The sequence below is a fragment of the Oratosquilla oratoria genome, chromosome 24 (assembly GCF_046742065.1).
Source record: "Oratosquilla oratoria isolate Oo_2021 chromosome 24, ASM4674206v1, whole genome shotgun sequence".
Classification (NCBI taxonomy): domain Eukaryota; kingdom Metazoa; phylum Arthropoda; class Malacostraca; order Stomatopoda; family Squillidae; genus Oratosquilla; species Oratosquilla oratoria.
The window spans coordinates 44,586,845-44,601,359 of NC_134800.1; the positions used below are offsets into that span (position 1 = coordinate 44,586,845).

General features: G+C 44.1%; 1 long non-coding RNA gene across 1 annotated transcript in view; it reads right to left on the reverse strand.

The window, feature by feature from the left end:
• Nucleotides 1-14,097, reverse strand: part of LOC143038252 (uncharacterized) — a 69,900-nt gene extending 55,803 nt beyond the window's left edge. Inside the window, exon 1 of the long non-coding RNA XR_012967553.1 lies at nucleotides 13,808-14,097. This is a non-coding gene — a long non-coding RNA (uncharacterized LOC143038252). The remainder of the gene's footprint in view (nucleotides 1-13,807) is intronic.
• Nucleotides 14,098-14,515: the final 418 nt, after the last annotated feature.

Genomic DNA, 14,515 nt, shown 5'->3' on the forward strand with positions numbered 1-14,515 from the left:
ATCTACCACACAATCGACGAGCACTGCCAGTGGATCTACCGCAGAATCCTCAAGCACGGTAAGTGGATCTACCACAGAATCGACGAGCACTGTCAGTGGATCTACGGCAGAATTCTCAAGCACAGTAAGTGGATCTACCACAGAATCGACGAGCACTGTCAGTGGATCAACCGAAGAATCGTCAACCACAGTAAGTGGATCCACCACAGAATCGACGAGTGCTGTCAGTGGATCTACCGCAGAATCCTCAAGCACAGTAAGTGGATCAACCACAGAATCGACGAGCACTGTCAGTGGATCTACCGCAGAATCGTCAAGCACAGTAAGTGGATCTACCACAGAATGGACAAGTACTGTCAGTGGATCTACCGCAGAATCCTCAAGCACAGTAAGTGGATCTACAACAGAATCGACGGGCACTGTCAGTGGATCTACCGCAGAATCTACAAGCACAGTAAGTGGATCTACCACTGAATCAACGAGCACTGTCAGTGGATCTACCGCAGAATCGTCAAGCACAGTAAGTGGATCTACCACAGAATCGACGAGTATTGTCAGTGGATCTACCTCAGAATCCTCAAGCACAGTAAGTGGATCAACCACAGAATCGACGAGCACTGTAAGTGGATCTACCGCAGAATCCTCAAGCACAGTAAGTGGATCTACCACAGAATCGACGAGCACTGTAAGTGGAACTACCGCAGAATCCTCAAGCACAGTAACTGGATCTACCACTGAATCGACGAGCACTGTCAGTGGATCTACCGCAGGATCCTCAAGCACAGTAAGTGGATCTACCATTGAATCGACGAGCACTATCAGTGGATCTACCGCAGAATCCTCAAGCACAGTAAGTGGATCTACCACAGAATCGACGAGCACTGTCAGTGGATCTACCGCAGAATCCTCAAGCACAGTAAGTGGATCTACCACAGAATCGACAGGCACTGTAAGTGGATCTACCGCAGAATCCTCAAGCACAGTAAGTGGATCTACAACAGAATCGACGAGCACTGTCAGTGGATCTACCGCAGAATCCTCAAGTACAGTAAGTGGATCTACCACAGAATCGACTGGCACTGTCAGTGGATCAACCGCAGAATCCTCAAGCACAGTAAGTGGATCTACCACAGAATCGACAAGTACTGTTAGTGGATCTACCGCAGAATCTTCAAGCACAGTTAGTGGATCAACCACAGAATCGACGAGCACTGTAAGTGGAACTACCGCAGAATCCTCAAGCACAGTAAGTGGATCTACCACAGAATTGACGGGCACTGTCAGTGGATCTACCGCAGAATCCTCAAGCACAGTAACTGGATCTACCACAGAATCGACGAGCACTGTCAGTGCATCGACCGCAGAATCCTCAAGCACAGTAAGTGGATCTACAACAGAATCGACGAGCACTGTCAGTGGATCTACCGCAGAATCCTCAACCACAGTAACTGGATCTACCACTGAATCAACGGGCACTGTCAGTGGATCTACCGCAGAATCCTCAAGCACAGTAAGTGGATCTACAACAGAATCGACGAGCACTGTCAGTGGATCTACGCCAGAATCCTCAACCACAATAAGTGGTTCTACCACAGAATCAACGAGCACTGTCAGTGGATCTACCGCAGAATCCTCAAGCACAGAAAGTGGATCTACCACAGAATCGAAGAGTACTGTCAGTGGATCTACCACAGAATCTTCAAGTACAGTAAGTGGATCTACCACAGAGTCAACGAGCACTGTCAGTAGATCAACCGCAGAATCCTCAAGCACAGTAAGTGGATCTACCACTGAATCGACGGGCAGTGTCAGTGGATCTACTGCAGAATCCTCAAGCACAGTAAGTGGACCTACCACTGAATCAACGGGCACTGTCAGTGGATCTACCGCAGAATCCTCATCCACAGTAAGTGGATCCACCACAGAATCGACGGGCACTGTCAGTGGATCTACCACAGAATCGACGGGCACTGTCAGTGGATCTACCACAGAAACGACGAGCACTGTCAGTGGATCTACCACAGAATCGACGAGCACTGTCAGTGGATCGACCGCAGAATCCTCAAGCACAGTAACTGGATCTATCACAGAATCAACGAGCACTGTCAGTGGATCTACCGCAGAATCCTCAAGCACAGTAAGTGGATCTACCACAGCATCAACGAGCACTGTCAGTGGATCTACCGCAGAATCCTCAACCACAGTAAGTGGATCTACCACAGAATCGACGAGCACTATCAGTGGATCTACGGCAGAATTCTCAAGCACAGTAAGTGGATCAACCATAGAATCGTCGAGCACTGTCAGTGGATCTACCGCAGAATCCTCAAGCACAGTAACTGGATCTACCACACAATCGACGAGCACTGTCAGTGGATCTACTGCAGAATCCTCAAGCACATTAAGTGGATCTCCCACTGAATCGACGGGCACTGTCAGTGGATCTACCGCAGAATCCTCAAGCACGGTAAGTGGATCTACCACAAAATCGACGAGTATTGTCAGTGAATCTACCGCAGAATCGTCAAGCACAGTAAGTGGATCGACCACAGAATCGACGACCACTGTCAGTGCATCAACCGCAGAATCCTCAAGCACAGTAACTGGATCTACCACAGAATCGACAGGCACTGTCAGTGGATCTACTGCAGAATCCTCAAGCACAGTAAGTGGATCTACCACAGAGTCGACGAGCACTGTCGGTGGATCTACCGCAGAATCGTCAACCACAGTAACTGGATCTACCACAGAATCGACGGGCACTGCCAGTGGATCTACCGCAGAATCCTCAAGTACAGTAAGTGGATCTACCACAGAATCGACGAGCACTGTCAGTGGATCTACTGCAGAATCCTCAAGCACAGTAAGTGGATCTACCACAGAATCGACGAGCACTATCAGTGTATCTACGGCAGAATCCTCAAGCACAGTAAGTGGATCAACCACAGAATCGTCGAGCACTGTCAGTGGATCTACCGCAGAATCCTCAAGCACAGTAAGTGGATCTACCACAGAATCAACGAGCACTGTCAGTGGATCAACCGCAGAATCCTCAAGCACAGTAAGTGGATCTCCCACTGAAACGACGGGCACTGTCAGTGGATCTACCACAGAATCCACAAGCACAGTAAGTGGATCTACAACAGAATCGACGAGTACTGTCAGTGGATCTACCGCAGAATCCTCAAGCACAGTAAGTGGATCGACCACTGAATCGACGAGCACTGTCAGTGCATCAACCGCAGAATCCTCAAGCACAATAAGTGGATCTACAACAGAATCGACAGGCACTGTCAGTGGATCTACCGCAGAATCCTCAAGCACAGTAAGTGGATCTACCACAGAGTTGACGAGCACTGTCAGTGGATCTACCGCAGAATCGTCAACCACAGTAACTGTATCTACCACAGAATCGACGGGAACTGCCAGTGGATCTACCGCAGAATCCTCAAGCACAGTAAGTGGATCTACCACAGAATCGACGAGCACTGTCAGTGGATCTACCGCAGAATCCTCAAGCACAGTAAGTGGATCTACCACAGAATCAACGAGCACTGTCAGTGGATCTACCGCAGAATCCTCAAGCACAGTAAGTGGATCTACTACTGAATCGACGAGCACAGTCAGTGCATCAACCGCAGAATCGTCAACCACAGTAAGTGGATCAACCACAGGATCGACGAGCACTGTAAGTGGATCTACCGCAGAATCCTCAAGCACAGTAAGTGCATCTACCATAGAATCGACTAGCTCTGTCAGTGGATCAACCGCAGAATCGTCAACCATAGTAAGTGAATCCACCACAGAATCAACGAGCACTGTCAGTGGATCGACCGCAGAATCCTCAAGCACAGTAAGTGGATCTACCACAGAATCGACGGGCACTGTCAGTGAATCTACCACAGAATCCTCAAGCACAATAAGTGGATCTACAACAGAATCGACGAGCACTGTCAGTGGATCTACCGCAGAATCCTCAAGCACAGTAAGTGGATCTACCACAGAATTGACGAGCACTGCCAGTGTATCTACGGCAGAATCCTCAAGCACAGTAAGTGGATCTACCACAGAATCGACGAGCACTGTGAGTGGATCTACCGCAGAATCCTCAAGCACGGTAAGTGGATCTACCACAGAATTGACGAGCACTGTCAGTGGTTCTACTGCAGAATCCTCAAGCACAATAAGTGGATCGACCACAGAATTGACGAGCACTGTCAGTGGATCAACCGCAGAATCCTTAAGCACAGTAAGTGGATCTACCACAGAGTCAACGAGCACTGTCAGTGGATCTACCGCAGAATCCTCAAGCACAGTAACTGGATCTACCACAGAATCGACGAGCACTATCAGTGGATCTACCGCAGAATCCTCAAGCACAGTAAGTGGATCTACCACAGAATCGACGAGCACTGTCAGTGGATCTACCGAAGAATCCTCAAGCACAGTAAGTGGATCCACCACTGAATCAACGAGCACTGTCAGTGGATCTACCGCAGAATCCTCAAGCACAGTAACTGGATCTATCACAGAATCGACGGGCACTGTCAGTGGATCTACCGCAGAATCCTCAAGCACAATAAGTGGATCTACCACTGAATTGACGAGCACTGTCAGTGGATCTACCGCAGAATCCTCAAGCACAGTAACTGGATCTACCACAGAATCGACGAGCACTGTCAGTGAATCTACCGCAGAATCATCAAGCACAGTAAGTGGATCTACTACTGAATCGACGAGCACAGTCAGTGCATCAACCGCAGAATCCTCAAGCTCAGTAAGTGGATCTACCACAGAATCGACGGGCACTGTCAGTGGATCTACCGCAGAATCCTCAAGCACAGTAAGTGGATCTACCACTGAATCGACGGGCACTGTCAGTGGATCTACCGCAGAATCCTCAAGCACAGTAAGTGGATCTACCACTGAGTCGACGAGCAGTGTCAGTGGATCTACCGCAGAATCCTCAAGCACAGTAAGTGGATCTACCACAGAATCGACGAGCACTGTCAGTGGATCTACCGCAGAATCCTCAAGCACAGTAAGTGGATCTACCACAGAATCGACGAGCACTGTCAGTGGATCTACCGCAGAATCCTCAAGCACAGTAAGTGGATCTACCACAGAATCGACGGGCACTGTCAGTGGATCTACCACAGAATCCTCAAGCACAGTAAGTGGATCTACCATAGAATCGACGAAGACTGTCAGTGGATCTACCGCAGCATCCTCAAGCACAGTAAGTGGATCTACCACAGAATCGACGAGCACTGTCAGTGGATCTACCGCAGAATCGTCAAGCACAACAAGTGAATCTACCACAGAATTAACGGGCACTGTCAGTGAATCTACCGCAGAATCCTCAAGCACAGTAAGTGGATCTACAACAGAATCGACGAGCACTGTCAGTATATCAACTGCAGAATCCTCAAGCACAGTAAGTGCATCTACCACAGAATCGACGGGCACTGTCAGTGGATCTACGGTAGAATCCTCAAGCACAGTAAGTGGATCTACCACAGAATCGACGGGCACTGTCAGTGGATCTACCGCAGAATCCTCAAGCACAGTCAGTGGATCTACCATAGAATCGACGAAGACTGTCAGTGGATCTACCGCAGCATCCTCAAGCACAGTAAGTGGATCTACCACAGAATCGACGAGCACTGTCAGTGGATCTACCGCAGAATACTCAAGCACAGTAAGTGGATCTACAACAGAATTAACGGGCACTGTCAGTGGATCTACCGCAGAATCCTCAAGCACAGTAAGTGGATCTACCACTGAATTGACGAGCACTGTCAGTAGATCAACTGCAGAATCCTCAAGCACAGTAAGTGGGTCTACCACAGAATCGACTGGCACTGTCAGTGGATCTACCGCAGAATCCTCAAGCACAGTAAGTGGATCAACCACAGAATCGACGAGCACTGTTAGTGGATCGACCGCAGAATCCTCAAGCACAGTAAGTGGATCTACCACAGAATCGACGAGCACTGTCAGTGGATCTACCGCAGAATCCTCAAGCACAGTAAGTGGATCTACCACTGAATCGACGGGCACTATCAGTAGATCTACCACAGAATCCTCAAGCACAGTAAGTGGATCTACCACAGAATCGACGAGCACTGTCAGTGGATCTACGGTAGAATCCTCAAGCACAGTAAGTGGATCTACCACAGGATCGACAGGCACTGTCAGTGGATCTACCGCAGAATCCTCAAGCACAGTAAGTGGATCCACCACAGAATCGACGAGCACTGTAAGTGGATCTACGGTAGAATCCTCAAGCACAGTAAGTGGATCTACCACAGAATCTTCAAGCACAAGTGGATCTACTACAGAATCCTCAAGCACAGTAAGTGGATTTACCACAGAATCTTCAAGCACAAGTGGACCTACTGCAGAATCCTCAAGTACAGTAAGGGAATCTAGTACAGAGTACTCAAGCACATATAGTGGTCCTACATCCACCACGGCTGCGTCTACCACCACTCTGAACATTTCTACCACCGCAACCACCACATCGAACGTTTCCACCACTACTGAGCCTTGTGTCACGGCAGACGCCAACACAACTCGAACTCTAGAAGAACTGAACAAAGACCTCGGTGAGATTCAACTGGAGATCGAAAGAGTGACCCAGCTCCTGGCCGAGTGCGCTACGAACATCACCCTCCTGGACAAGGCCACTAGACTCGCTGCAAGACTCCGGGAGCTTCTGACCACCTTTGAAGCGACCTTGGAGGAGCTTCGGCAGCTCCAGAACGATGTTAACAGCGTCGGGAGGAAGGCGGGGAGGGCCGAGGGTGGGATGGAAAGAAGAATTCCTCACCTTCTGGAAATGATGTCCAATCTCGAGAGGACCGCCAAGAATGTCAAGCCGAACGGTGAGTACTACACACACACACGCACACACACACACACACACACACACACACACACACACACACACACACACACACACGACTCGGTGGCGCGGTTGATAGAGTACTGGACTGTCAGTACGGAGGTGCCCACAGTACCTGGTTCGAATCCTGCCCAGGGCCGAAATTATTTCGGTATCGCTGCGCTTCGGGTCGTTACTCCGACTCTCGTGGGCGGGGAGTTGGGTGTGTGTGTGTGTGTGTGTGTGTGTGTGTGTGTGTAAGGTCATAGCATTACCCATAGATCGGTCATACGAGCTCTGAGCTCTCTTCCGGGAGGGAAATAGCTGTCGATCACGAGTCCAACACGTGATCCAAAAAGACCAAAGACCAAGGTGAATACACACACACACACACACACACACACACACACACACACACACACACACACACACACATATGTGCCATCATTCTTTTCTCTCTTCTTAATCATACGATTTCAAATTTGGCCCTGCACAAATGACACAAAGAAAGCACTCGCGTGCGCGCGTGCACACACACACACACACACGCACACACACACACACACACACACACACACACACACACACACACACAAAACCTCGTGGCGTAGTGGTTAGAGTTCTCGCCTGCCACTACGGCGGTCCGGGTTCGAATCCCGCCCAGAGCTGAAATAATTCCAGTATCACTGCGCTGCGGGTTGTTACTCCAACTCTCGTGGGTGGGGTGTTGGAGGTGTATGTGCGTGTAAGGTCACAGTATTACCCATAGATCGGTCATACGAGCTCTGAGCTCTCATCCGGGAGGTTAGTAACTGTCGATCACGATCCAACACGTGATCCAAGACCATTGTAAATCACATGGTGAATCACACACACACTTCTGTGAATGTTGTATAATAGTTCTATCTGTTGTAAAGTTACCTATCTTGTATAATCTCAAACTCGAATTTATTATCAAACTCATATCTGATATAAGTAGGACTCACATATTTTTGTCCAACATAGAACTAGTGGTTACCATCTTTTTAAGCTTGTAATTTTGTTTTGACCAGAAACGTCATTGAGTCTAGTTAGATCAAACATATCAACTATGATGGTTTAAATCTGAGTATAGGGTTTGTATAAGTGGGAGAAATTGGTATACAAAAATATATTTCATCTATACCACAGAAATTGAATTTAATACCATAGAAATTGGTTCACAATATTCTAATGTTACTAGACCTTTTTTTTTTTTTTTTTTTTTTTTTTTTTTTTTTTTTTTTTTTTTTTTTTTTTTTTTTTTTTTTTTTTTTTAGGTTTCATTTGCTTCCTGTACCTTAAAGATGTCTTTTCTATTTATTATCATTATTTTCATTTACTTATTTATTTATTTTTACAAAGTTAAATTACCAATCACACTCTTCCCTCCTTTGTCCTGTTTGAAATAAATTACCACCTCTTGTATGTATGTGCGTGTATGCATGTGCGTGTGTGTGTGTGCGCGCGCGCATGTGTGTGTGTGTGTACCCATGCATTACATATCTTAATGGATTCTCCTACAACATACCGAGCCTATCGTAGTGTATTAATGTATTGAACATTAATTTATTGAACGTTGTAACACAGTAATAACTATTCTTGTAACTTAATATATCTAAACTTAGGAAAAGTACAATAGAAATTCGGTATAATATGGGATCACCGTCGCGTGTCAGGAAAAGACAGTTACATTTTGTAGGACACGTCATGAGAAAACAACAATTAGAACATGCGTGCCTAACGGGAAAAATAGAAGGGAAGAGGGGAAGAGGAAGACCACGCAGAAAATATGTAAACAGGATATGGACATCTGTAGAAGAAATAACAAATGTCATTTTGTCAAGAAGAGCCATGTGCAGACATGAATGGAGCTCCATGGTGGCAATATATATATATATATATATATATATATATATATATATATATATATATATATATATATATATATATATATATATATATATATATATATACAAGCCGCGGGCTTCGCCGGGGATTGGCTGCGCAAACAGCGGCCTACGGCCGCAGCGCTCCGCGCTCTAATCCCACGATAGGGATCCCGTGCTAGGGATCCCGTGTTGGGGTTCCACCCCGAGGCCGAGGCCGAGGCCAAACCCAAGGGACATTTTTTCCTGGTCAGTTCAAGGGAACATGGCGACCACTGAGGACTTGCGACCACTGAGGACTTGCGACCACTGAGGACTTGCGACCTTTGAGGACTTGCGACCTTTGAGGACTTGTTACCTTTGAGGACTTGTTACCTTGGAGGACTTGTTACCTTGGAGGACTTGTTACCTTTGAGGACTTGTTATCTTGGAGGACTTATTACCTTGGAGGACTTAATACCTTGGAGGACTTAGTACCTTGGAGGACTTATTACCTTGGAGGACTTATTACCTTGGAGGATTTATTACCTTGGAGGATTTACAACCTCGTAGGACTTGCAACTTCAGAGGACTTGCACCCTCGTAGGACTTACGACCTCGGAGGACTTGCAGCCTCGAAGGGCTTACAACTTTGGAGGACTTGCACCCTTGGAGGACTTGCACCCTCGGAGGACTGGCACCCTTGGAGGACTTGCACCCTCGGAGGCCTTGCACGCTCGGAGCATTTGCATCCTGGGAGGACTTGCACCCTCGGAGGACTTGCACCTTCGAAGAACTTGCACCCTCGGAGAACTTACAGCCTCGAAAGGCTTACTGCCTCGGAGAACTTACGACCTCGGAGGACTTACAGACCCCCCTCTCCAAGACATGTAACATTTTTAAAATGTGTCACCTTTGAAATGGTTTAATTTTTACTATTATTATTTATATTATTATAAATTTGATTGATTTCTTTTTATTCATTTATCATAATAATTTATTCCGCATCCGACCTAGTTATGGACCAAAAGGTCTCCTTTCGGGGAAAACTCCTTACACGGGTGTGCCCAGATTGCCGTAACACGCTGGTTCAGTTTTGGTCAAAATGAGCAGAATGGTCAAAAGTAGAAGAGTTTATTTCTAGGTAATTAATGATATACATATTTCATCAACCACAATACACTTTAATTCTAAGCCATCAACATCGGAAGAACCGTGAAGGCTCATGCAGAAGTTGAAACGTTGTAAGCCCGAAGACTCGAACCAACGGCGGCGAGCACGTGACCAGTGCCGTATTGATTTAGACCAATACACCATCAAGAGAGATACAAGTTGAGCGTACTTTTCTTATATATTTGTATGCTCGGGTTACATACACATACACGAAAATTTGCGTTCAACCCATCTCCACTATGATAGTACATTGGTAAGTATACGAACGCGGAAAAGTATATATATATATATATATATATATATATATATATATATATATATATATATATATATATATGATCCAAACACATTGCTTTGTACTTACTGTTATTGGTTTAGATTTCACTGGGTTACAAAAAAAATTGTAAGTTGCCTCTGTTTTTTCAGTTGAATTAGGACCATTTTGCACCGCTGAATAAAAAAATTACATCCATTTTTCTCAATCAGGTCAAGTTTTTATTACATTTTTGTGATATCAGTTGAATTTCGTTAATATTTCTCATCCAAAAAAGGTTTTAGGAGAAAAAATTCTAACAATGTACTTATTAAATATTACAAACTTCAACTTCTGTAAGTTGATAAAAGTAAGTACATGTAAATTGAACATTACGTCGTCATTGTGCAAAATTCAGGGCATAAACTTCAGTTTCTTCGAACCCCTCGAATGCTCAGCAGAATCCAACAGTAATCAGCCATCATGACTGCATCCCAGTGTCCCTGATACCTAGTCTCCATCTCTTTTACGTCTTGATGGAATCTTTCCTCTTGTCCATCACTCACTGATCCCGGATTCTCAGGAAATCGACCCACATGTGAGAATAAGTAATGCAATTTGGTGCTCGTGTTGCATCCAAGGCTTCTGAAAGCAGTCAGCATATTGGTGACAAGTTTTGCATAGTTCCTGGCCTTGTTGTTGCTAAGAAAGTTCTTCACGACCAGGACAAAAGCCTTCCATGCTTCCAGTTCACTTCGTTCATTGAGTTTCCAAACTCAGGATCTCTGATGATCTGACGGATTTGAGGAACATCAACGATCCCAGCTTTCAACTTCTCTATGGTTAATCCTGGAAAAGCATGGCACAAGTAAGTGAAGCAGCCACCATCCTTGTCTAGACCTTTGGTGAACTGTTTAATCAAGCCGAGCTTGATGTGCATCGGTGGGAAGAGTTTCTTGTCTCTGTCTACCAGAGGATTGTTGATGACGTTCCTTGCTCTGCAAGGCACCACTTCCACCCGCAGAGGCCAGTCCTTCTTTGTGTAATGCTGAGCAGCGTCCCTACTATCCCACATACACAGAAAGCATGGGTACTTGGTGAAGCCGGACTGTTGTCCTCCCACCCCCCAAAGAAAAAGTCATAAGTTGGCACATGCAAAATCTTCAGAATTCGTTTATTGCAAGAAATATAAAAGAATGTTGCATCATATCACGTGAAAATACATGTACATGTAAATAACAACGTAAAAAAAAAGATGTAGCTTAATTCAGAAAGTTGACCTGATTAAGCAAAACCAATTTGATTTCTGGAATTAGCACATCAAAATTATCCTAAATCAGCTAAAAAAAAAAAATAATAATAAATAAATAAATTTGGTGTTGACCAGTGTTTTCTGTGATTCTTCCCTTCGTTTGGCTCACATTCAACTGAACGTATTGTCACGCACACCGTCACATTGCGTCACGTACATCGTCACATTGCGTCACGCACACTGTCACATTGCGTCACGTACACCGTCACATTGCGTCACACACACTGTCACATTGTGTCACGTTCACCGCCACAGTGCATCACGTATACCGTCACATTGTGCCACATACACCGTCACGCACAGTCACATTGCGTCAGTACACCGTCACATTGCGTCATGCACACTGTCACATTGCGTCACGTACACCGTCACATTTCAACTTCTAGACATTTCAAGGATACTAAGGCCCTGACCACACCAGCGGTTTGAACCGCTCGGAAACTGCGGCGGTACCGCATAGTCAAGGAAAAACTACGCGGTTGTATGTGAATGCCTCCAGTGACTTACATTGTAATGTAACCGTGGCGGTTGAAACCGCTAGTATGAACGTAGCTTAAGTTATTTTCAAGTTGATACTTTCTAAAAGTGTTAACGTTCCGAATATTTGAGAGATAATTCCGGAACACGTTACACATTGTTAGTCGCGTAACGCGCTACACGTAACACATTCTTAGTCGCATAACACATTCTTACACGTAACGCATTCTTACTTGAGTAGCACGTAATATGTAGCATACTGTATTTTACTCACGTAACACGTTTCACATTCTTACTCGCGTAACACGTTACACATTCTTACTCGTGTAACACGTTACATGTTCTTACTCGCGTAACACGTTACCGTAACACATTCTTACTCGCGTAACACGTTATATATAACCATTCTTGCTTGCGTAACACGTAACACATTCTTACTCACATAACATATTCGTACTCGTGTAACACGTAACATGCTACACATTCTTACACGCGTAACATACATGTTACACATTCTTACTCGCGTAACACATTCCTACTCGTATAACACGTAACGTGTTACACATTCTTACTCGGGTAACACGTTACATATAACCATTTTTGTTTGTGTAGACTTAACACATTCTTACATAACATATTCGTACTCGTCTAACACGTAACATGTTACACATTCTTACTCGCGTAACACATTACATATAACTATTCTTGCTGGCGTAACACGTAACACATTCTTACCCACATAACACGTTACACGTAACATTCTTTCTCGCATACCACGTTACAATTAACACATTCCTACTCGCGTAACACGTAACACATTCATACTTACATAACATGTTACACGTAACACATGGGACCGTGTTAGCTCCAGTTTGACGCCGGACGATTTTATTCAGCTGAGTGGGGGTGGAGGATGTCGCTGTATTTCAGGACTCGAACTGATCTTGATATATTTTATTCTGGCTGCCGTCGGACAGATGATTTTACTATATCGTTTTTGTTTAATTTATTTGTTCATTTTATTTGTCTATGTATTGATTTTATTTTTATTCGTTTTATTTGTTCATTTATTAATCTAATTTATTAATTAATCTTATTCTATTTGATTTGTTTTTATTAATTTTTATTTATTTGTTTTTCATTAATCTTTATTTTTTCATCTATATATCTTATTCATTTGTTTAATTAATTTGCTTATTTTCTTATTTATCTATTTTATCTGTTAATTCATTTTATTCATTCATATATCTATTCATCTAGTTTTAAACTATTTAGATTAATTGGTAGATTTTTTCTTTTATTGTATTATCTTCATCTTATTTACTTATTAATCATTTATCATATTTTGTCTATTTACAAATTGTTTGGATTTATTGGTCAATATTCTATTCTGGTTTGCGTGAGGCGGTCTTAATCAGCGCTTCTATACTTTTAAGTAACTCTGATCCGCAGGGGTATGAATAAAGTCCTTCCCCAACCTCGGGGACCCCTTGCGATGTGTCATATATCACGTGACGCTGACCATGATAAGATTTGTGACACAAAGGTGACACAGTCGTATTTTCGTTGTTGTGGTGTGTCACATTGATGACTTCATTGTGGTGTGTCATAAATATTTATTATTTGTGTCACAATTACTCCGTGGTGTGTCACAATTATTACCTTGTGTCACAATAAGTACCTCTGTGTCACAATTAGCCTTTTTTCGTGGTATGTCACAATTATTACCATTTTGTATCACAATCATTGCCTTCTTGTGTCACAAGGAGTACCTCTGTGTCACAACCATTACTTACGTTACGTGTCACAATTATTACCTTCTTGTGTCATAATGATTGCCTTCATGTGTCACAATGAGTACCCCTGTGTCACAATCATTCCTCTGTGACAGCTATTTCATCCATCACATGTCACACGTGTCATCGTAACGTGTCACATTTGTTGCGTCACAATAATCGCCTTTGTGTCACAATTATTCCCTCCTGACACCAATTTCTCCCTTATGTGCCACACGCATCACCGTAACGTGTCACATCTATTTCTACGTGATGTGACACATTCCCATATGACACAGACGACACGGCGCACAACGTCCTCCCGTGTCGGAGGCTTGTGCGCAACTGCGCGTGAGCAAGACCAGGTTGAGCACTACAATATATGACGTCACAAACTCAGACCTGTGACGTCACATTCAGATCCATGACGTCACAAACCCTAGATCCTCCGTAAGTCGGCTCTGTTATTTTTTATTTTATTTATCTATTTATTTATTTATTTATTTACTTATTTATTATCATTTTTTTAGTTACTTGATTGTAGTACACAAGAATACAGCTACACTCGTCGGGTTCCGTCTTTGTCTTCATAGGGCAAATTTAGTTTTATTTATCTATTTATTTGTTTATTATTTATTCAATTGTTATTATAACTTATTATTTGTTTACTAGTGTGTACGCCCGTTGAAAATAACGGAATTTAATATCACACGTTTGAATGTCATATAATGGTATAGATTAAATTTTCGA